Source organism: Erpetoichthys calabaricus, chromosome 1 (assembly GCF_900747795.2).
Source record: "Erpetoichthys calabaricus chromosome 1, fErpCal1.3, whole genome shotgun sequence".
Classification (NCBI taxonomy): domain Eukaryota; kingdom Metazoa; phylum Chordata; class Cladistia; order Polypteriformes; family Polypteridae; genus Erpetoichthys; species Erpetoichthys calabaricus.
Genome location: NC_041394.2, coordinates 163273195 through 163298443, shown reverse-complemented (window position 1 = coordinate 163298443; position 25249 = coordinate 163273195). Strand labels below are relative to the sequence as shown.

At 38.3% G+C, this 25249-nt stretch overlaps 2 protein-coding genes across 4 annotated transcripts in view; one reads left to right on the top strand and one right to left on the bottom strand.

Annotated features, from left to right (window-relative positions):
- LOC114652500 (anoctamin-2-like) overlaps window positions 1-25249 on the bottom strand; it is a 406460-nt gene that overhangs the window by 10836 nt on the left and 370375 nt on the right. The gene's annotated exons all lie outside the window — the stretch shown is intronic.
- The window catches only part of LOC127526150 (uncharacterized), a 260787-nt gene that overhangs the window by 217444 nt on the left and 18094 nt on the right, over window positions 1-25249 (top strand). The gene's annotated exons all lie outside the window — the stretch shown is intronic.

Here is a 25249-nt window from a genome sequence, read left to right as displayed (position 1 = left end):
ATTGATCATCTATGTGAATGAGGAGTAGTGTAAAAGGGAACATTTTACAGTTAAAACCACAGTTTGTACTTCAGAATTAATCGATGTTATTTGCCCACGGAGATAAATCATGTCATCCTTATTAATGTTTATATTCTTCCCTCCGCAAATGGGAACGTAGCAACAGAAATGATTCATTCTATCACCAAAGGCTGGAAAATGATGTGCGAGTCACAAAGGAACAATACTGAAAGACTATCACTGCATCACAGATTATATTAACTTCTGTTTCTATTCAGTGACACCCACAAAGCCAGTGTGTTGCTTTTTAAACAACAAGCCCAAGATTACAAAGGTTTCCTAAATGAGAAAAAGAACATTCAAATCCAGTGACACAGATGCTGTGAAGTACATACAGTATATACTTAAGAAAAAGCTGAGTGAAGGAAAGCTAAAATAGAAAATAAACTCACTCAGAATAACATGAAGGATGTCTGTAATGGACTAGGTACAATTATGGAACTCAAGCAATCCAGGGCTCAGGTGCAAGAAAAGGATTTGAACAAAACTAAGACTCTGAACCACATTTTTAACAGATTTTCCCTCCCACTGCCACCTATTTCCAATGACCAGTCTCCCCATAACATCCCCACTACATTAGTAACTCCTACCATATCAGCTGGAATGGCCAGTGACATGTTCATCTCTCACTATCTGTGTGGACTATCCATAATGAAAGACCAAATAAGGAGACAACCGAGAAAGCTCCACACAGGAAAAGCTACTGGGCCAGATGGAGTCAGTCCTTAAGTTCTTAAGGCCTGTGCTGACCAACTTTGTGGTGTACTTTGTCACCTGTTCAGTCTTCCTCTAAGGGATCAGAGAGTGCAGATGCTATGGAAAACATCCTGCATTGTTCCTGTTCCAAAGAAAGCAGCCACCTCTTCACCTAATTACTACAGCCCTGAGGCACTTAAGCCTTACATAATGAAGAGAGACTGGTCATGGTCTATAGGAATCCTCTTGTGGTACACCTCCTGGACCCATTGCAATTTGCTTACTGGACAAAGATTGGAGCAAGAGAGAGAGAGAGAGAGAGAGAGAGATCGAGGTTAGGAGCATGCCCTGATACAGTGTGTTGCTATACCCACCACATGACAAACCACCTCAGGATCCCAGATTTGGACCTGAGTACATCTATGCAACGGGTGACACCTCAGCACCACACTAGTTCAGATGGAATGGAACAGTATGAGGTTTATTATGGTGGCTGGAGAGCCAGTCCTGCCGCCAACCCCCAAGTTTTCCCTACAGGTTTGAGGACTTACTTGCGGGGCAGGATGCAGGTTAACGTCATACCTAGTACAGAGCAATTGCAGGTTAAGGCCTTGCTCAAGGGCCCAATGGAGTGGAATCACTTCTGGCATTTATGGGATACAAATAAGCAACCTTCTAATTCCTAGTGCAGATCCCTAGTCTCAGAATTAGAGGATGCGATTATTTGTCTGTTCTACAAGGCTAATTATTACTTGGAACAATGCTGGCAGCACTGTGTAAATTATGTTTTTTGACTTTTTCAGAGCCTTCAGTACCATCCAGCCGTCCATGTTAGGTAAACTCAGATATGCAGGTGGATGAGGCTATTTTGTCCTGGATAATTGAGAATTTTGTTTCTTGGTGCAAATAGATTTGTCTGCATCTTAACATCAGCAAAACCATGCAACTAGTTATTGACTTTCACCGCACCCAAGAATCTCTGTGTCAGGTCACTATTCAAGGAGTGGATGTAGAGGTGGTCCACTCCTACAAGTACTTGGGGGGCCACAATAATGACAGGTTGGACTGGCCTCAGACCACAGAGGAAATATAAAAGAAAGGGCAGAGCAAGCTTGTTTTTCTTAGGAGACTGTGTTCCTTTAATGAAGGAAGTGACATTCTACACATCTTCTATAACTCTGTAATGGCCAGTGCAATTTTCTATGCTGTGGTGTGCTGGGTTGGTCACATCACTTTAAGAGAGGCCCACCAAATCAACACGCTAATTAAAAGGGTAAGCTCAGTTATAGGACATACTTTGGACCCCCTGGAGGTAGTAATAAAGAATATAATTATAACAAAACTGAGTGCCATTATTAGCAATGCTTTACATCCTCTCTCTGACACATTAACATTGAGTACTTTCAGCCAACGAATTGTCAAGAAACACTAGTGGGGCTTCTTTATACCAACAGCAAAGTGTCTACATAATGCCTCACTGTGACTGCGACAGCCAAGTCAGAACTTTTCTTTCTTTTTAATTTTCTTGCTTTATAGTCATTATGGTGTGTGTTCAGACCAAAGTGTGTGTATATTAATTTATTTATTTACCTATTTATTTAAATAGTTTCTGTAAAAAGCCGAATTTCCCCCAGGAACAAGTAAAGTTTCTATCTATCTATCTATCTATCTATCTATCTATCTATCTATCTATCTATCTATCTATCTATCTATCTATCTATCTATCTATCTATCTATCTATCTATCTATCTGTGAAGATAGTACAGTTTTAAAAGGTGAGATAACATAAACCAAAATGGTGATTCCCATGAAATGAGGGAAAAAAGAAGTAGGATAAGCTGACTAAAAAAAAAAAGATTCCACCTATGTTACATTACATGTTGATCTTTGAAAATGGATCTCTATGCTAAAAATAGTATGCACTAAAATAACCACTCTAAGATACTATTTTGATTTTTCATTAAATAAATCCAAGAAGGATGGTTTATGTATGTTTTGTCTTGTAGAAAAGCAAGAGAAATAAAATATCTAAAGTTTACAGAGCTCATAGATCCCACAACTGGGTCAAACACCATACATTCTATAAAAGTTCAGTTCCATCACTGGGAGGAAAGGGAATACATTCTTCACTATTCAAGACGGAAGGCAATAATAACAATTAATTGCAAATTAGAATATCTTGATTTCAATATTGGATTTAACACAGAAATATGTTTATTCCATATTATTAAAAAACAGTCACAAGATACCAATATCTAGTATACATTACTATACTGTAACTGACTATAGATAATTTCTTATTTTGGAAATTTATTACATTCGGCTTTCCTCAAAAAATCAAATTCTACCCTGTAAGTTTTTAAAAACTACTGTTGCATGGCTTTCTTATGCTCATTCTAACAGTTTATCATCCAGGTGAAATTTCTTGTTGGTTCTGACATTGTTATTTTTTTATTAAAATTTTTTTTTTTTTATTTTATCTTTACTTTTCTTATCATTTTTTCAGTATTTCCAAAATAAAACTTTAAACTATTACTGCATATTCTGAAAAGGGAAAAAATGAGGAAAAAAATAATAACAATGATTTATACAATGGTGATTCTCTTTTTAATATTAACATGTTATGTGTTAACCTTCAATCAACATCTCTGAGATAGTTTAGTCAAGTGGCACCTACCTTTCATGTCCACTGATGTCTATTTGTAAATCTGGCAGCGATGGTTCCACTGAGAGCATGTTTGAGCACTTGCCATTGTGGGCTGACAAATTTGCACATGCCCTGTTCAGTAAATAATTTGCATTCTGCATGTACATTAGCTAGTAATCATGGTTATCTATTAGGTTGCATCTTTTTGACGAATTTATTTTTACTTTTACTTTCAGATCCAGGAGGAGTACTGTGGATTCTAACCCAGAAGTGAAAAGGTGGACCAGCTTGTTACCCTCATGAGGAATTTGGAGGGAGCATGGTAGTATTCCCAATTGGGCTACATGAGTTTTGTGAACTTAGAGAAGGGGTATGACCATGTTCATCAAGAGACTCTTGGTGGGGGGGGGGGGGGGTCTGGGAGTGTATGAGGTTCCAGGGTCCCCAGTAAGGGCTGTTTGGTTCCTATACAAACACAGTAAGAGTTGTGCCTGCATACTCAGGAAAAGTCAGCACCGTTTCCAGTGGGTGTGGGATTCTGCCATGACTGCTTTGTCTCCTATTTTGTTCATGGAGAGGATATCAAGGCACAACCAGGGAGGGGAAGGGGTTCAGTTCGGTGGTCTTAGAATTGTGTCACTGTTACTGATATGTAGTGGTGAAGAAGGAGCTGAGTCAGAATGCAAAGCTTTTGATTTACAAGTCGATTTACATCCCTACCCTCACCTATGGTTATGAGTTTTGGGCAATGACCGAGAGAATGACATTGCAGGTATAATCAGCTGAAATGAGCTTTCTCTGCAGGGTTGCTGGGCTCTCCCTTAGAGATTTGGTGAGAAACACAGACTTCCAGGAGAGGCTCAGAATAGAGCTGCTGACCCTCTGCATCTAGAGAACCCAATCGAGGTGGTTTAGGCATTTGATATGGATGCCCTCATGGACACCTCCCTGTGGAATTCTTACAGTCATGACCAACTGGGAGGGCTTGCTGGGAGGATTAGATCTCCCAAATGGTCCAGGAATGCTTTAAGATCTTATAGTATGAGTTGGCAAATGTGGCTGGGGAAAAGGATGTATTGGCCTCAGTGCTAAGACTGTTGTCCCTGCCTGCTGGCTTTGGATAAGCGGTGGAAAATGAATGAATTTTTATTGCTAATTCAAGACAGATATTGGTACATAGTCATATAGGATTTGAATCACTTACAAATGTTTTTGGAACAGTAAATCTAATTAAAAAAAAAAACAGGATATGAGACAAAAAACAGAATTGTCATTTTTATCTACAGTCTGAATGTAGCTTTAGCAGCCTATAGTAACATTTGGACTCAAATATAACTGGTCTAGACCATCCATCCATCCATCCATTTTCCAACCCGCTGAATCCGAACACAGGGTCTCGGGGGTCTGCTGGAGCCAATCCCAGCCAACACAGGGCACAAGGCAGGGAACCAATCCTGGGCAGGGTGCCAACCCACCGCAGGACACACACAAACACACCCACACACCAAGCACACACTAGGGCCAATTTAGAATTGCCAATCCACCTAACCTGCATGTCTTCGGACTGTGCGAGGAAACCAGAGCGCCCAGAGGAAACCCACACAGACACGGGGAGAACATGCAAACTCCACGCAGGGTGGACCCGGGAAGCGAACCCAGGTCCCCAGATCTCCCAACTGCGAGGCAGCAGCGCTACCCACGGCCCCACCGTGCCGCCCTGGTTTAGACCATTCAATTATTATTTACCATCACTAATTTTTCCATCAATGCTCAGAAACCTTGCAGCAGCCCTGTGCCATCGTAGAAATTGTGCTGATGTGTGTACCATTATCACCAAAGTGTTGTACTTGCACCTAAATTTCAGAGGTTCAAAACTCATTGAGAATCTGATTCTAAGAGCCATCTTTATTCACTCCAGTCAACTGCACTCTTAAATTTTAAAAGGAAAGAATTTATTTCCTTTTTCATTAAAATGCTTAGCATTAACGTTTCTCATGACTATGCCATCAAGGCAAAATAATAAATCCATATTATTGCAAAAATACAATTTCATTAATTTAATGTTACAGATTTTGTTCATTGTAGTATTCAGCTGGAGTTACAGAAGTGTTTGTTAAAGCAACAGCAGCAAAATGTTTCTTGAAGTGTGGCATGTTGCCACTTATTTCCTCCAGCAGTGCAGACTTTTTTAAAATTGTTGTCTGGTTGAAAGAGAGTCTATGCAGTTCCAATATCAGCCACCAGATGGTAGCTTGCTTCCTGTGAAAACCCAGTATTAATCCTGTTTAGGATGAAAGGGTTGAAACCTTAGCATTAACCTTTTTAAGAGGTTTGCTTCCCTTTTCTTTTAAAGATACATGAAACCATCACACAACCTGTGTTTTGAGATTTATAATTTAAAACATATAAAGCAATTTCAATCTAACCTTTAGCCTTGTTTATTCTTTGATCATGTACTTTAAATAGTTATGTACAGTAAGCATTTTTTCACCATGTCAAAGACAGTGAAGGTGTGTAGTTTTAAGAAGGACAAAGTGAATGATCCCCGAGATAGCTGATCTCTAGTTCAACTCTGAATAGTTTGTCTGTTTGGTGGGCAAATGGGAAACCAGCTCACAGTTAGTTAGATTGTCTAATTACATGGATAATATCCATTGCTTTTTTCAATTTCCTTAATCCAACATAAGGCTGCAGATTATCATTCTCAGAATAGGAACTAGCACTCGAAGGGAAGATGGTATATCACAGCCCACATTCAATCAAATATAGATTTGTATTCAATTTAAAAAGAACATCTTTGGGATACAGGAGGAAGCAGATTACCTGTAGAAAACTTTGTTAAGACACTATAAGAATCCATAGAAATAATATGGATGGTGCCCATAGTTAGAATAATTTTGATGAAAATAAATTAAAAATTTTCACAAAATGTAGCATAATTTAGAATCTGAAGCTAGAATACTCATGCACATACTGTAATGCGAAATTCTTTGGACTCATCTCTATTCAGTACCATGTAGTAAAGAGAAATACTTAAAAACCTAACCAAACACTGGATTGTATAATTTCATTCATGGTAAACAAGTCAAAAGAGGTTATGAATAGGGGTGCATAAAACCACATTTTGATTTCTGAAAGCAGATGGTATGTCCTTATTTTAAGCCAGTTTATGGTTGACAATCAATTTAACACTCAAAGGAGCAAATCAAGACAAATGGTGAAACACCCACACAGACAAGGGAAGAATGTGCAGATTCATCTCACACAGGTACTATAAACCTATAAAGTAGCAGCCCTAACCCCTGTGCCACCATGCTATCCCATATTCATAACAAAAATATTAAGAAATAATTGATTACTGAATTGAACACTTATTTACCACAGCAATCTTTATGGCATTGTAATCCTGCAATTGAATTTTGCACAAAACTTTAAAAATATGTCCAAAGAAGGCAACTGAAAATGCAGTGAACAAAAGTATTTTGTACTGGTTGTACCTGTTAGGAACCCATTCAATAGAGGGAGCAAAATTAAAAATGACACACAACAGATACTGAAAAAGCAAATAAAAGCAAAATCTATTTTATTTGATATAGATTTGTATGTATGTTTTCTTCTAGTCTTCTTATATAAAAACATAAGCCTTTGACTGAACAAAACCTCAAAGACAGCACATAAAGTTACTATTGTGAAACATGAGTAGAGAAAGGCACACATCAATAAGCCCAACATTTTATACTTGGCATATTCACAGTGACATAATTGAAAATTTCAGTATGACCTAATAGTCACCAATTATGTCTTGTGATGGTTCAACAACATACACAATTTATAAAACAGCAAAGAAGAAATACAACAAAGGTACTGTACAGTACTACCAGCACAAATACTTAGGAAATTGTGTCACATAGACAAATGAAAACAAAGTTATGAAGAAGTGGTTATTGAACCATATCACACAAAACAATGCACCATGCATTTAAATCTATTTTCATTTCCTTGCTATGTAATTAATTTCACAAAATTATGTTTTTACTGAATTCCTATTTTTTTTAAATGAAAAGGTGCCCGACATGGTGCTGCAGGTTAAATTATATGAAAACATAAAATGATTTCCACCTGTTTTCCATAACTTGTAATAACCGCTGTGGAAAAAAATGCTAATTTTGGCATCATGTTACTCCAAACAGACTCTGCAATACTGCTATATTTTGCAGATCTGTTTTTGCACATTGTAATAGTTATTAAACTACATAAAATTACTCCAGTTTTGTTAACACATCTTTCTTTATTTCTGTTCTACGGCTAATGTGCCAGAAACCCCAAAACTCCACCCACTGGCACTGATATTACGACAGTTCCCTATATCATTACATCTTACCCCTTTAATTCAAACAAGAAACAATTAAAAAGAAAGATGACTCCACAACAAACATAACATTTTTTCCTGTAGTAGAATTCATTACTTATGTATTCAAAGATCAAACCTTTCTGGTGACTTCCTAGTGCGCTAGGATCTGAGCAAAATGACTGCTGGCTGCTCTGTCTCACCTGCTGTACCACTTTCTGGTGGTGTACTACTCTGTGCAGTACTGTTGTTTTGATTCAAGAGCCTATCACAATCTTGCCTATAGTCATTAACTAAGCTGAATGTCTCTTCTGTCTTCAGAAGACTCCTTTAGTTTCTTCTTTAGACATTACTTTCTTCAAAATAATAATAATAATACATTTTATTTATACAAGGCGCCTTCAGTTCTTCAGTCAGAACTTTGTATGAATGCAGAGCTACTTGTTCAAGCACTGCAGCCTTCTTTGACCATGCTCCTGACCCTTCAATCCAGACCACATGATTCTTGGACAGTGGCTCCAGGGATGTAGCTTTCTGATAATACAGGGCCTTTTGTCTTTGTTTAAGATTTGCTGTGTGACCAATGTATGTATTATCTTTTGTAACAGCATCATCATGTCTGGGAAGTCTTGTATGACGTTTGTGCTCTATCTGGAGTTCCGCTGGAGACTTCCCACACTTAAGTGGAGCTGATCTATAAGCTAACATTGCAAGATAAGGATCAGTATTACTGCCTGCTGCTTTTTCTGCAATCTTTAAATAATCTGAATAGTTTTTTCAGTCTTTCCATTTGACTGGGAATACAGAGAGCTAGAAGTTATATGACAAAAATCGTAACACAATGGAAACTGCTTAAATTCCTGGCTACTAAATCGAGGCCCATTGTCTGACACAACTATCTGCGGAATACCATGTCTGGCAAATATGGACTTCATATGTACAACTATGGTGTTGGCTAATGTGTTAGGCAGGAGAAACGCTTCTGAGTTATTAGAAAAGTAATCAATAATAATAAGCAGATTTTTTTTTATTATTAAAACAAAACAGATCTGTTCCAGCCTTCTCCCATGGCTGAGCAGGTTCCTTATGTATCATCATTTGCTCGTTTGGCCGTCTATAGCGATATTCCAAACACGTACAGAACTTACTTACAGTACCTAAGTGGGAAGAGATAATGAGTGAAATGTCAGAGGCAAAAATCTTCTCCAAAATTAATGCCTCTCATGAGTTTTGACAAATGAGATTGGATGAGTCAAGTGGCAAGCTCTGCACATTTAATACCCCTTTTGGGCAGTCCTTTTTTCTGTGTCATTTGGCATCAGCTCTGCTCCTGAGATGTTTCATAAGGCAGTGGAGCAGACTGTCGAAGGCCTTGAGGGAATATTTGTTTATGTTGATGATATTATTGTTTGGATTTCATCAGAGCAGAAACAATCTCAGATTGGAGAATGTGATTCAAAGGATTAAACAGTATGGTCTCAAGCTAAATGGAGACAAATGTAAGGTCGGAGTGAAAGAAATTACCTGTCTTGGAGACAAATTATCGGCTAATGGAATTCAACCAGACACAGAGGTTATATTAGAAATGGAGAAGACCACTGATAGAAAGGGAAAACAGTGTGCCCTGGGCATGCTCAATTATCTGTGAAAATTTGTGCCAAACATGTTTGTAAAGACCATTTGAGAGTTCTACTTCAGCAGTAAGCTTAATTCCAGTGGAATCATAAACATGAAAAAGAATGGGAAGGATTGCTAAGCATTCTAGCTTAGGAACCATTTTTAATATTTTTCTGTCCTGAAAGACCAACAAAGATTTCTACTGATGCTTCACAAAATGGCTTAGCTGCAGTGCTCCTTCAGCACTATGGGGCATACGTCTCCCATTCAATGACATCAACTGAATGCCATTTTGCCCAAATATGCCTGGGTTTACTTCTTAGGTGTGAGAAATTTCATAATTGTATCTATGGACTGTCAGATGTGATTTTGGAGACTGATAATAAACCATTCCTCGCCATTATGAAAAAATATTTACATGATATGTCCCCACTTATACAGAGGTTCATGATGAGGCTGCAAAGATATGATTTTGAGCTTTTTCTTAGGCTGCATTTGCGAGACTGAAAAGGAAAAAGATGTTTCACTCCATGTTGACATGGTCTATGATGCTCTGCCATCTTCTCAAAAACAGCTAGCGAAAATAGCTAAGGATCATGTCTTATTGATGGTCTTTCAGAACTTGCAGCATGGCTGGAAGGAAGGATCATGCAAAAAGTATTATCCTATACAAGCAGAGCTGTTAGTTGTGTACAGTGTGATTCTTCGAGGTGAAAGGATGGTAATAACTACCTTCGTGAGGAGTGAAATTTTTCTGAGAATACATGAGGGGCACTTGGGTGTTGAAAAATCCAAAAGGCAAGTAAGAACAGCTCTCTACTGGCCCAACATCAATCCTGGTATCAATCAGTAGATACAGTGCATCCGGAAAGTATTCACAGCGCATCACTTTTTCCACATTTTGTTATGTTACAGCCTTATTCCAAAATGGATTAAATTCATTTTGTTCCTCAGAATTCTGCACACAACACCCCATAATGACAACGTGAAAAAAAGTTTACTTGAGGTCTTTGCATTAAAAATAAAAAAACTGAGAAATCACATGTACATAAGTATTCACAGCCTTTGCTCAATACTTTGTCAATGCACCTTTGGCAGCAATAACGGCCTCAAGTCTTTTTGAATATGATGCCACAAGCTTGGCACACCTATCCTTGGCCAGTTTCACCCATTCCTCTTTGCAGCACCTCTCAAGCTCCATCAGGTTGGATGGGAAGCGTCGTGCACAGCCATTTTAAGATCTCTCCAGAGATGTTCAATCGGATTCAAGTCTGTGCTCTGGCTGGGCCACTCAAGGACATTCACAGAGTTGTCCTGAAGCCACTCCTTTGATATCTTGGCTGTGTGCTTAGGGTTATTGTCCTGCTGAAAGATGAACCGTCGCCCCAGTCTGAGGTCAAGAGCGCTGCTCTGGAGCAGGTTTTCATCCAGGATGTCTCTGTACATTGCTGCAGTCATCTTTCCCTTTATCCTGACTAGTCTCCCAGTTCCTGCCGCTGAAAAGCATCCTCACAGCATGATGCTGCCACCACCATGCTTCACTGTAGGGATGGTGCCAGGTTTCCTCCAAACGTGACGCCTGGCATTCACACCAAAGAGTTCAATCTTTGTCTCATCAGACCAAAGAATTTTCTTTCTTATGGTCTGAGAGTTCTTCAGGTGCCTTTTGGCAAACTCCAGGCGGGCTGCCTTGTGCCTTTTACTAAGGAATGGCTTCCGTCTGGCCACTCTACCATACAGGCCTGATTGGTGGATTGCTACAGAGATGGCTGTCCTTCTGGAAGGTTCTCCTCTCTCCACAGAGGACCTCTGGAGCTCTGACAGAGTGACCATCGGGTTCTTGGTCACCTCCCTGACTAAGGCCCTTCTCCCCCGATCGCTCAGTTTAGATGGCCGGCCAGCTCTAGGAAGAGTCCTGGTGGTTTCGAACTTCTTCCACTTACAGATGATGGAGGTCACTATGCTCATTGGGACCTTCAAAGCAGCAGAATTTTTTTATAACCTTCCCCAGATTTTTTTCCCTCGAGACAATCCTGTCTCTGAGGTCTACAGACAATTCCTTTGACTTCATGCTTGGTTTGTGCTCTGACATAAACTGTCAACTGTGGGACCTTATATACACAGGTGTGTGCCTTTCCAAATCATGTCCAACCAACTGAATTTACCATAGGTGGACTCCAATTAAGCTGCAGAAACATCTCAAGGATGATCAGGGGAAACAGGATGCACCTGAGCTCAATTTCCGGATGCACTGTATTTGATAGTGTTCCCTTTTAACACTGCTGTTGAGGTCCCTTGGATCCATACACACATGAATATCGCCAGTTTTCTTTTTCACACAGACCATCAAATTCACTCAATCTATGGGCTCTTCAACTTTCTTTATTACACACATTCTTGTTGAGCAGTTAAAAAATACATTCTTCGAAAATGATTTCTGCCTTTGCAATGAGCACATCTTTTCCCAAAAGCTGGACATTGCCGTGGATTATGAGTGACTAGCAAAATACCCGCGCTTCGCAGCGGAGAAGTAGTGTGTTAAAGAGGTTATGAAAAAGAAAAGGAAACATTTTAAAAATAACGTAACATGATTGTCAATGTAATTGTGTTGTTATTGTTATGAGTGTTGCTGTCTTATATACTGTATATATAATATACACACACATAAACATAAATATACATATACATATATACATATCTACATATACACATATCTACATATACATATATATATACATATACACATCCACATACTGTATATATACATATATATATATATACACATATCAACATATATATATACACACATACAGTACATACACACACATATACATATATACATATACACATACATACACATACATATATATATATATATATATATATATATATATACACACACACATACATACACACATATATATATATACAGTAATCCCTCCTCCATCGCGGGGGTTGCGTTCCAGAGCCACCCGCGAAATAAGAAAATCCGCGAAGTAGAAACCATATGTTTATATGGTTATTTTTATATTGTCATGCTTGGGTCACAGATTTGCGCAGAAACACAGGAGGTTGTAGAGAGACAGGAACGTTATTCAAACACTGCAAACAAACATTTGTCTCTTTTTCAAAAGTTTAAACTGTGCTCCATGACAAGACAGAGATGACAGTTCCATCTCACAATTAAAAGAATGCAAACATATCTTCCTCTTCAAAGGAGTGCGTGTCAGGAGCAGTGACTGTCACAGAGATAGAGAGAAAAGCAAACAAATCAATAGGGCTGTTTGGCTTAAGTATGCGAAGCACCGCGGCACAAAGCTGTTGAAGGCGGCAGCTCACACCCCCTCCGTCAGGAGCAGACAAAGAGAGAGAGAGATAGAGAGAGACAGAGTTTGTTTTTCAAGCACAAATCAATACGTGCCCTTCGAGCTTTTAAGTATGCGAAGCACCGTGCAGCATGTCGTTTCAGGAAGCAGCTGCACAAAAGATAGCAACGTGAAGATAATCTTTCAGCATTTTTAGAGAAGCGTCCGTATCATCTAGTTGTGCGAACAGCCCCCCTGCTCAATCCCCCTACGTCAGGATCAGAGAAAGTCAGCGCAAGAGAAAGAGAAAAGTAAGCTGGGTAGCTTCTCAGCCATCTGCCAATAGCGTCCCTTGTATGAAATCAACTGGGCAAACCAACTGAGGAAGCATGTACCAGAAATTAAAAGACCCATTGTCCGCAGAAACCCGTGAAGCAGCGAAAAATCCTCGATATATATTTAAATATGCTTACATATAAAATCCGCGATGGAGTGAAGCCGCGAAAGGCAAAGCGCGATATAGCGAGGGATTACTGTATATATACATATCTACATATATATATATATATATATATATATATATATATATATATATATATATATATATATATATACATATCTACATATATACATATATACATATATATATATATATATATATATACATATCTACATATATATTTATATATATATATATATATATATATACACATATCTACATATATATATATATATATATATATATATATATACACAATTCTACATATATATATAAAAATACCCGTGTTTCGCAGCGGCGAAGTACTGCTTTAAAATTTTTATTAAGAAGAAAAGTAAACCTTTTTAAACCGAGGGAAAATGTATCAATAATTATTTGTTAAGGATCTCTTTGTATAGCACGTTGTCAGTTCGCCCCTCTGCTTGTAATATGACCAAGCTGTGTGGTAGCTTACTGTTGAGCATGCAACGTACAGTTGGCCATGTGAAAAGCAGTCCTGCCTCAAATCAATGCCAACCTTTTGTAGGGTCTGTCCCTGAGACTTATTAATTGTCATTGCGAAGCAGAGCCTTAGTGGAAATTGGAGGCGTTTGAATTGAAATGGGAGATCAGAGGGTATAACGGGGATGCGAGAAATAAAAACTCTCTCCCCTGAGCCACCGCCAGTAAAAATAGTTGCCTCAATGAGGTTGTTTTGCAGACACGTGACCTGAAGTCTCGTGCCGTCACAAAGTTTCAGTGGCTGTACGCAAATCCACAATCGGCTTCATATTCTGTTCGTACCTTATCAATTGTGTTATTTGTTTTTTGAACAGGTTTGATTCATTGAAGTGATCACTCCTGCTGCGTTCAGTCACTTCACGTGATCCGCTCTCTTGTGTGATGTTGCGATGTCCACGGGTCTATTTAATGTTAGCTAAGACCTGGCAGTTAAAAGTGTCTTCTCATTAAACTTGTATCTCGCGAATATGGCATTGCAAATGGCAGCGGGTCAGTTCATGTGCTTACGTGGGAGGCGTGATGATGCGATATATTTTGATATATATCAAAATACCCACGCTTGGCAGCGGCGAAGTACTGCTTTAAAATTTTTATTAAGAAGAAAAGTAAACCTTTTTAAACTGAGGGAAAATGAATCAATAATTATTTGTTAAGGCTCTCTTTGTATATCACGTTGTCAGTTCGCCCCTCTGGTTGTAATATGACCAAGCTGTGTGCTGAGCTTACTCTTGAGCATGCAACGTACAGTTTGCTATGTGAAAATCAGTCTTGCCTCAAATCAATGCCAACCTTTTGTAGGGTCTGTCCCTGAGACTTATTAATTGTCATTGCGAAGCAGAGCCTTAGTGGAAATTGGAGGCGTTTGAATTGAAATGGGAGATCAGAGGGTATAACGGGGATGCGAGGAATAAAAACTCTCTCCCCTGAGCCACCGCCAGTAAAAATAGTTGCCTCAATGACGTTCTTTTGCAGACACGTGACCTGAAGTCTCGTGCCGTTACAAAGTTTCAGTGGCTGTACGCAAATCCACAATCGGTTTCATATTGTTTTCGTACCTTATCAATTGTGTAATGTGTTTTTTGAACAGGTTTGATTCATCGAAGTGATCACTCCCGCTGCGTTCAGTCACTTCACATGAGCCGCTGTCTTGTGTGATGTTGCGATGTCCATACCTCGTGTCTTCTCATTAAACTTGTATCTCGCGAATATGGCATTGCAAACGGCAGCGGGTCAGTTCACGTGCTTACGTGGGAGGCGTGATGACGCGATATATTTTGATATATATCAAAATACCCGCGCTTCGCAGCGGCGAAGTACTGCTTTAAAAATTTTATTAAGAAGAAAAGTAAACCTTTTTAAACTGAGGAAAATGAACCGGTTGTAATATGACCAAGCTGTGTGCTGAGTTTACTCTTGAGCATGAAATCTAATGTGGTTTGTGCCCTTCAGAATGAAAACAGTTTGCATTTACCTCCTTAATAAAAGGCGAGCTTTTAAGCCTGAGAAATCACCCCGTAAATGCACACGTTTAATTGCACATGTGTTAATATGTATGCTTACACAGTATTAAAAGACACTCAAAAATTAACATCATTTACCTTTGTTCCCGCGTTTGATAAAAGGCGAGCTTTTAAGCCTGAGAAATCACCCATAATTTGCACACATTTAATTGCACATGTGTTAATATGTATGCTTACACAGTATTAAAAGACACTCAAAAATTAACATCATTTACCTTCGTTCCCGCGTTTGACTCGTGCTGTAAATCTCTTCCTTGTTTTTAGTTCACGTGATTACGTAGGAGGCGTGATGACGCAATACGTGACTCCGCCTCCTCCATTAGAGTATATGGACAAAAAACAGGTTCCAGTTATGACCATTACGCGTAGAATTTCGAAATGAAACCTGCCTAACTTTTGTAAGTAAGCTGTAAGGAATGAGCCTGCCAAATTTCAGCCTTCCACCTACACGGGAAGTTCGAGAATTAGTGATGAGTGAGTGAGTCAGTCAGTCAGTCAGTCAGTCAGTCAGTCAGTGAGGGTTTTGCCTTTTATTAGTATAGATACCACAATGATTACATTCTAATAGATCAATCTTTGTTCCCCATCTCGCCCCACAACATCAACTGAGGTAGTCTTTTGGCTAACTGCACTAAGAGGACCAGATTCATATGTTTTAGAATGCAATGCTGAGAGCTCACTAACTTGACATATCTTGATTGCAGTTTCTAAGGTAAGCTTACCATCATGAAGAAGTCGTTCTCTTACTTTTTATCAGTTATGCCAAAAACAATCTGGTCACATATCATTGAGTCTTTTAAATCTTCAAAATTACATGTTTGTGCCTCTAGTTTATGGTTCATTAAAAAAACAATCAAAGGTATCAACTTCCTTCTGAACTCTAGAATGAAAAAGGTACCTCTCGTGTACTTCATTCTTCTGCGGAGAGCAGTATTCATCAAACTTTTTTATTATCGATTCCAGATCATCCTGATTAGTCCTCTCAGCAATAGTAAATGTTTTATACACTTTAATTGCTTGCGGGTCTGCTATTGTTAACAAAGTGCTACTTTACTTGTTCCTGGCTGGTCCGTTGCTCAGATAGCAGTGAGATACAGCAAAAAGCATTGCTTAAAACTGACAGTTTTCATCAACATTTTCGTCAAGTTGTTGAGAAGGGGGAGGTGTAATAGCATTCATGCCTATAAACAGAGAAACCCTGTTCCTTGTACCATGTAATAGTTATTAAAGTACATAAAATTACCATCGGTTTGGTTAAAACGTCTTTCTTTATTTCCACCATATAGCTAATGTGCCGCAAACCCCAAAACTCCACCTACTGGCACTGATATTATAACAGTTGCCAATATCATTTCACACATCACTTCTACAATCAGCCTTTTTGTAACTTTTATTTTTATTTATTTATTTATTTTTAATTTTTATTGATTGTTTTGAAATCACACAACATTCCATACAAATACATCAATTTTACAAAAATAGGATTGAAAACAAATCAAACCTCACCCCTGAGAAAAAGAGCATGGCCAGCAGAATAAAATTTAAACCTAGTAAAAATAAGCAAATAGATAGGGTAATCAGTGAATATAGACAAATGGAGAAGACAAAAAAAAGGGAGAGAATCTGCTTCCTCAGTGCTTTAAAAGCGTATTCTAAAATGTTATTGATTAGATCCTGGCAAGTTTGGAAAAATATCTGCACAGATCCTCTAAGTGAGAATTTTATTTTTTCCAATTTCAAACAATATATAACATTAGTTACCCATTGACTTAAAAGGGGAGAGTTAGGATTCTTCCACTTGAGCAAGATAAGTCTACGTGCCAGTAGTGTAGTAAAGGCAATTACAGTTTGTTTGTCCTTCTTAGGGAATCCATTCCCGGACGGGTTTATTAATTCCCGGGAATTCGGGAATCCCGCATGTCATTCCCGGGAATCCCGGGCTCCCAGGAATAATACAGTGCACGGGCATCTCACATGTCAACGGTTTTAGAACGAGCGACACTTATTTTTAATAAAACTACTGCAATATGTTGACACCAATAAAAGACTAACCTTAACTACAAGCAGTTCATGCTGTCATATAAGTACATGTATCTAGATAGTTGCAGTAATAAGAGCGTAGAAAACACAACGTGTCGAGTGTGCGGTCTTCCAGGCGAAAGCGCACCTTCGTGCACAGTACTCCAGCCTCTGAAAAAGCATGCTCTGCCTCCACTGAAGTAGGCAGCACAGTCATCAAATACTGATACACTTGTTCTAAACAATGCCCGCGCTTGCCGTTGCTCTGAAACACCGCCGTTTCAGCTTTTACTGATGCATCCAGTTTCTTGTCATCATTCTGTGATGGCAAGTTTCTTAGCACAGATAATGCGGATGCAACAGACTGACGCATTGCAATTTCAAGTTGCTGTTCAAAGCTGTCAACAGCACAGACGTCAATGAACTCTGCCCCGTCCCAGCATTCATGTGCTGCAGAGTGCAGACTCCTCCCTCTCCACTGTGCTCAGTCAGCTGGGAGATTGACTGCTACTGGTCTGTTGTTGACTGAATTAATCGGCAACACACTACACTGTGGGCTAAAAAAACATCCATCCATCCATCCATTTTCCAACCCGCTGAATCCGAACACAGGGTCACGGGGGTCTGCTGGAGCCAATCCCAACCAACACAGGGCACAAGGCAGGAACCAATCCCAGGCAGGGTGCCAACGCACCGCAGTGGGCCAAAAAACCGTGCCACTTAATTATTTTCAGCTGTAACTGTTATTTCTTGACCAATTTTTACACTTTTACACGCTATGTATGTGAGCTTGGCCATTCCCGTTTTCCCAGGAATTACAGCAGAATGGATTCCCTAGTCCTTCTCCACTTTAAGCCCCTCTGGAAGTACACCAAACACAGCTGTTAGTGGATTAGGAGGGATTGTGACACCAAGGCTGTCTGAAAGCTATTTAAAAATCTTGGTCCAAAATGATGTTACTTTGGTGCAGGCCCAGAACATGTGACCCAGTGAGATCAGAACTTGATTGCAGCGTTCACTAGTTGGATCTTGCCCTGGAAACATTTTGGATAATTTCAAGCGAGACAGATGTGCTCAATATATAACTTTTAGTTGAATAATTGTATGCTTTGCACATATGGAGCTCGAGTGAATTCTCTGAATTGCTACCTTCCACTCCTTTTCTGATATGTTGAGGGAGAGATCCTTTTCCCTTTGTCCTCTTGGATCTTTGAAAGGGAGGGACTGTAAAATGGTTTTATATATTGCATAGGTTCTGTCTAAGTCCTTGAAATTGATGAGTATTTTTTCCAGCATAGAGGGAGGGGGGAGATGAGGGAAATTGGGCAGGTTCTGTTTAACAAAGTTTCTAATTTGAAGATAGTGAAAGAAATGTGTTGCTGGAAAGTTAAATTTAGAATGTAATTGTTCATAGGATGCAAAGATGTTGTCTATGTACAGATCTCTAAGTGATTTAATCCCAAATGTTTTCCAGACATTAAAAACTGCATATGTTTGCAATGGTTGAAAAAGGTGGTTCTCGTGCAGTGGTGCTATGGATAAAAGATTCTCTATCTTAAAATGTTTCCTACATTGGTTCCATATTCTGAGTGAGTAAAGCACTATTGGGTTATTAGTATATTGGCGATAATTTGCATTTATTGGGGCGCAAAGCAAGGAATATAAAGATGAACTGCAGGATTCTATTTCTATTGCAGACCAAGCCTGCATATGTTCATCTATTTGTGTCAATGTCCAGGTTTTTATATGTTGTATGTTTGCTGCCCAGTAATAAAATTGAAAGTTAGGCAGAGCCATACCACCTTCTGCCTTTGGCCTTTGTAGGGTCGCTCTTTGGAAACGTGGATGTTTTGAATTCCAAATGAATGTGGTTATGGTTGAATCTAATTTCTTAAAGAATGATTTATTGATGTATATTGGAATATTTTGAAATAAAAAGAGAAGCTTAGGGAGGATATTCATCTTAACAATGTTAATTCTTCCAGCTAAAATGAGATGAAGGGTAGACCATCTATACAAGTCTTGCTTGATTTTTTCCTTACAGACAGCAACATTTTGTTGATAAAGAGCTTTATGTTTACTTGTGATGTTTACCCCTAGATATTTGAACTGATCTGTGATGATAAAAGGGAAGGTGTCCATTCTAATATTGTGTGCTTTAGAATTCACTGGAAAGAGCACACTTTTAGTCAAATTAATTCTGAGACAAGAAATCTTTTGGAATTCTGTTAGTGCTGTTAGGATTGTAGGCACAGTATTTTGTGGGTCTGATATATACAGTACCATATCATCTGCATATAAAGAAATTTTCTGTTCAAATCCTTCTCTGATAATCCCCTTTATCTCTGATGCATTTCGAAAGTGAACTGCCAGTGGCTCAATGGCGATTGCAAAAAGTAGTGGTGACAAGGGGCATCCCTGTCTGGTACCACGTTCTAGTTTAAAGTAGTCTGAATTAATGTTGTTAATACAAACTGAAGCTTCTGGATTGGTATACAGTAGTTTAATCCATGCACAAATATTTGGCCCAAACCCAAATTTCTCCAATGTCTTGAAAAGGTAGTTCCATTCCATCATATCAAATGCTTTTTCTGCATCCAAGGATAATAAAATCTCTGGGATATTTGACTTTGCAGGTGAGTATATTACATTAAACAGGCATCGAAGATTGGAAGCTAAATGTCAGCCTTTAATAAATCCAGTTTGATCTTGTGATATTACTGAAGGCAGCACTTTCTCCATCCTTCTAGCTAGGACTTTGGAGAGTATTTTAACATCATTATTCAGAAGTGAAATTGGTCTGTATGATGCACATTGTAATACATCCTTATTTTGTTTAGGATAGACGGTGATTGATGCTTGACGAAAAGTTTGAGGTACAATTTTATTGTCTCTGGCTTCTGTTAATGTTGCTAATAAAAGGGGAGCTAGCTGAGTGGAGAACTTCTTATAAAATTCGGCAGGGTAGCCATCAGGGCCTGCTGCTTTCCCACGCTGAAGTGACTTTATAGCATCTAGTAATTCTGGTAGCGCTAGAGGTTTATCCAATTCCTCTGCACTAAGAGTATCTATTTGTGGTTTCTGTAATGCATCCAGAAATGCATTAGATTGTGTCTTGTCTTCTTTAAACTCAGTAGAATATAAGGATTTATAGTAGTCTCTAAATGTGTGCATTATATTTTTATGGTCAATGATTATGTCTCCGTTTGTGTTGGTAATTGCTGGGATTGCATTGCGAGCTTCTTGCTTGTGGATTTGTTGAGCTAAGAGCTTATTAGCTTTCTCTCCATGTTCATAGTAATGATGTCTTGATTTAAAAATGAGTTGCTCAGTTTCTTTAGTTGTTAAGAGGTTGAGCTCTGAATGCAGAGCCTGCCTTTTCCTATGAAGTGCCTCGCTTAGACACCTGGCGTGTTCTTCATTTATTTTAGTAATTTCGTTGGTTAGCTTTGATACCTGCTTGCTTTCCAGTTTATTTCTGTGGGAAAGATATGAGATAATCTGTCCTCTTAGGAAGGCTTCAGGGTTTCCCAGAGTGTCCCTGCTGAGACCTCTGAGGATATATTTGTCTCTAGAAAAAAACTGATTTGTTTTGATATAAATTCTGTAAAGTTCTCATCTGCTAATAAAAGTGGGTTAAAACGCCATCTGCGAGATAAGTATGTGGGGCATAATGATTTTATCTCAAGGATCAGAGGGGCATGGTCGGAAATAACAATAGCATCGTACTTGCAAGATTTAATCATAGGCAAGAAATGGTTATCTACAAAAAAATAATCAATTCTTGAGTAGCAATGATGCACTGGTGAGTAGAAGGAATATGTTCTTGAATTTGGGTTTAGAAATCTCCAGGGGTCAGATAAGTTGTGGTCAGTTACAAGCTGTGTAATTGTCTTTGCAGTGTTAGATGTCATCGCCCCTGTGGCAGGAGACCTATCTAGGTCTGGATTTAAAACACAATTAAAATCCCCAGCCATTATAATTTTATGAGTGTTCACTTTGGGAATGGATGCAAATACATTTTGGATGAATTCCCTATCGTCCACATTGAGTTATCCAACATTTATCAAAATCACTTTACAATTAAATAAATTACACATAACAATAATGTATCTCCCTTCAGGATCAGATACAACATCTGATACTACAAATGAGACTGTTCTATGTATGAGAATTCCCACACCTCTAGTTTTTCTTGTAAAGCTGGAATGGAACATTTGGCCTGTCCAGTCTTTATGCAGCCGGAACTGATCAATAAGTGGGTCTCCTGTAAAAATACTATTTCAGCGTTTAGACCTGTCAGGTGAGAGAATACTTTCTTTCTTTTTAATTCGTGGTTCAGGCCTTTAACATTTCAGCTCACAAAATTAACTGTCCCGTCTTGGAGAGATTGATTCTTAATTTTTGATGTCATTTTGTAGTCTTAACCAGAAGTGAGACTGCTTTGACCTTAATTTCAAATTTTCCCAGGGGTTATTGCCATGCAGTCTGTTGTTACGTTGGTAATTATAATTACAAGGATAAAAAGAATAGATTACAGATAGCTTGCTCTCTTTCTCTCCCCCCCTAGTCCCCCCACCCCGCTTTGCCTCCCCACGTGAGGCTGAACCACACTTCACAAGGTCCCAGTCCTCTGACATACCTAGAGACAGAGCACGTCCAAAACAAAACAAGCCCACAGCAGCGGTGTATGTGAAATAAAATAGAGATATCTACTATAAGCATAAACTATAAAAAAAAAAAAAGAAAATCTTCAACATTCTTGAAATGTTAAGATAGTAAACCCAGGGAATGGTGTTAAACAGTCTCCTTTAGAATAGTAAAAAAAAAGAAAGAAAAGAGTTACTAATTTAATTACTTCCACACATACATACATAAACGTGTATAACTGTAATTAAAATAAAAACAAATAGTGACCGAGAAGGGAAAAGGATGTATATTTACGGTACCAGTGTCATTGCAAGAGGATCAGACAGCCAGTGATATCTTCTTTACAATGCCATGACAGGGTGCGACTCACGGTCTTATTTCAGGAGAGTGTTGGGATCAGCTTTCTTAACTCTTTATCTGCTTCCTCTCTAGTAGTAAATATGCAATGTTTGCCTTGAATCTCCACTTTCAGTTTGGCAGGATACAAGAGGCTGTATCTGATATCGGCTCTTCGTAAGCGCTGTTTAATATTATAAAAGGATACACGCTTAGTAGCAGTTGAGGGTGAGAAGTCAGGGAAAATACGAATTAGGTTATTTTTAAACATAATCTCTTGTTTCTCTCTGAGAAGTGACATTACATTTAACTTTGATTGTAACGTCTCGAAGCACTCAACAAAGGTCCAGTTCTTAGAGTTGTTTGATCCCCGTATGCGATAAGCTGCAGCTATCATGGTGTCTGATTTAAAGTCCTCTCCAATTATTTTGGAGAATAGTTCAGCTACGAATTTCACTGGGTTTGGACTTTCGCAATTCTCAGGTAGACCTTCAATTCTAATATTATTCCTTCTGCATCCATCTTCCAGAGCAGCAAGTCTGTCTCTGAGTTTTTTGCATCCTGAATTCGCGGCTGTTGCTTTTCCATCAGCAGTGGATGCTAGATTTTCGGTGAATGTCTACTTAACATTCTCCAGCTGATCAGCAAATGTGCTCAGTTTAGACACATTTTCCTGAATGTGCTCCTCAATTTTTTCCAGCATACAATTAAAGGCCACCTCAAAGTGATTATATACGTGTTTCTCCGAGCCTTTATTATCCTACCGCAGCTCTTGCACCTCTCGCCGCAGCTTCTCACTTGTCTTCTCGCTTGTCTTTTCACTTATCCTATCGTTTGTCTTGAGCATACTATTTATTTCTTTATTTGTATCATTCTTTATCTCTTGCTTGAGCTCAGTGATCATCACCTTCAGTTCGGACAGATCATTTCTGCTTTCATGCACCGCGGCTCGCAAGAAGTAGGTGAGCTTTCGTGACCTGCATCACTTGCACATTCACTCCCATTTTCACTCTCAACTGGAGACGATGCAGCGGATCATGGTCCAGAGGAGTCTGGGCTTTCACCTGTCTGTTCCAGGTCAGTCTCTGATAGGCCGTATCTTGAACTTGAACTTGGACTAGCCTGTCTAGGCTTGGATGTAACTTTAAGTTTCTTTTCCGTTTCTTTCTGTCCCCCTTTCTTGCCGGCCATGTTTATATATGCTTGCATATACTATGATAGAACCCTCGGGTTGGATAAATACAGGATACCTTGGGAAAATAAGAAATAATAACACTGCTGCTAGCGGAGCTCAGCTTCAGATGTCCATCTCCCGCAACGGACGAGACCAACTGCAAAAACAGCCTTTTTGTAACTTTTAATTATTACTTTGTATCATATACAGTAAAATGGGCAGATTTTCATATGACACAGCTCTGCTTTTTGAACACCAAGTCTACTAAGAACAGATTTTAAACTCTTTTCCAGCACCCTAAAACATTACTTGGCTCCTGACTCTGTTCTTGTTCAAACTGAAACCAAGACCACTGATTTGCTGTTGCTTTATGTTAAAACTATTAAGTAAACCAAAGCAGGTTGTTTTTATTTTTAATCATGGTGGAAAATAACCTTTATAGTTCTGATTTTCCTTTTATTATTGTAATGGCTTTAAAAACAATGTTTTAAAGAGTGTCAGCAAAGCATATTTAACTACCTCAATTAACATGTATCTTTAGGAGTCTGCTGGCTTATGAAATCAGTCCTAAAACAAAGGCATAATGAAAAATAAGCATTAATGTTATTTGTATTTAATTTTTGCTGAATCTATTTAAAAAAAAAACTTTTTTTGTTTAATCTTGTGCTGTATATCATCATCATGCATCATCATGCTGCAGACTTAATTGCATTCCAGCTAGAATTTTATTCATATTAAAGCCTATTCTTCTTGTGATTTGTTTAAAATTTTGATTTGAATTATTTGTTAACTTAGTAGCAGAATTTTTAAATTGATATGAATCAGAGTGCCTGCTAAATAAAAACTTAAAATGAGGAATGAATACTTAAATATTATTACAATGCAACATATAATGCATTTAGTATCTTCATCTGTGAAATGTGAATAGACTCACAGTGTCTTGGATTTATTTAAAAGAACGATCGGCAGTGATCAAGGACCAGAAAGCCACATAGTAGAGGGAATCACAATATAATGAGTACATTTAATGTGTTTAAGTAATCATGAGCAATTTTGTCTTGGTTTCATATAAGCATCACAAAAATGTTAAATGTTTCAGTTCCACTTTCTCCTTGAACATGTCACTTTCTACACAGACAAAAATCCTATTTGATGAAGGGCTATGTTTAAAAGTTTCACTTTCATTTTATTAATTTTTACATTTTTAACAGAGATGTAAAGGTTTCACAATTTTTAGTAAGGGCACTTGCCAGATTTGCTCTTTTCTGCCAAAAATCACTGGCCACAACTTTCTGATTGGCATGAGTTTCCTTGAAAGTCACACATTTATTGTTTCATAAAAAAAATTACATGGATTTTGCTAAATTGGGATACTTACAGTTCTGTAGTCTCTCGGTATGTGTGTGTGTGAGCAAATGATAGTCAATGTACAATTCTCAGTTAACTTATGAATTTAAACTAACAGTGTTTGTCTTTCTGTAACTATAGTGTAAGGAGAAAAGAGATATGCATGGCTTAACCCTTTAAAGATAAACTATGTTATATGGAAGTCCATAAAATTGATAACATGTGAAGCAAAACAAACAAACAAAGCACAATTGTCATACTTATTTAATGCTTCCATTTATATGTATGTGGTTGTGTACTCAGTTCATAGTAAATTAATTTCATTTATAACAGTTACAAAAATAAATTACCATGTTGAAATAGTTTGAGCACTGGGTTTAGAATATTTCAAGTAAAAAATGGATAGAATGAGTACAATCAATATCTGTTCCAGGTTTTGCCACAGAGATGGTGATTGACTGATATGTAAAATCATCTGTTGCAATGTTGAAACTTAACATACTTTTTGCTGTACAGTTTTGTGCTTTGAA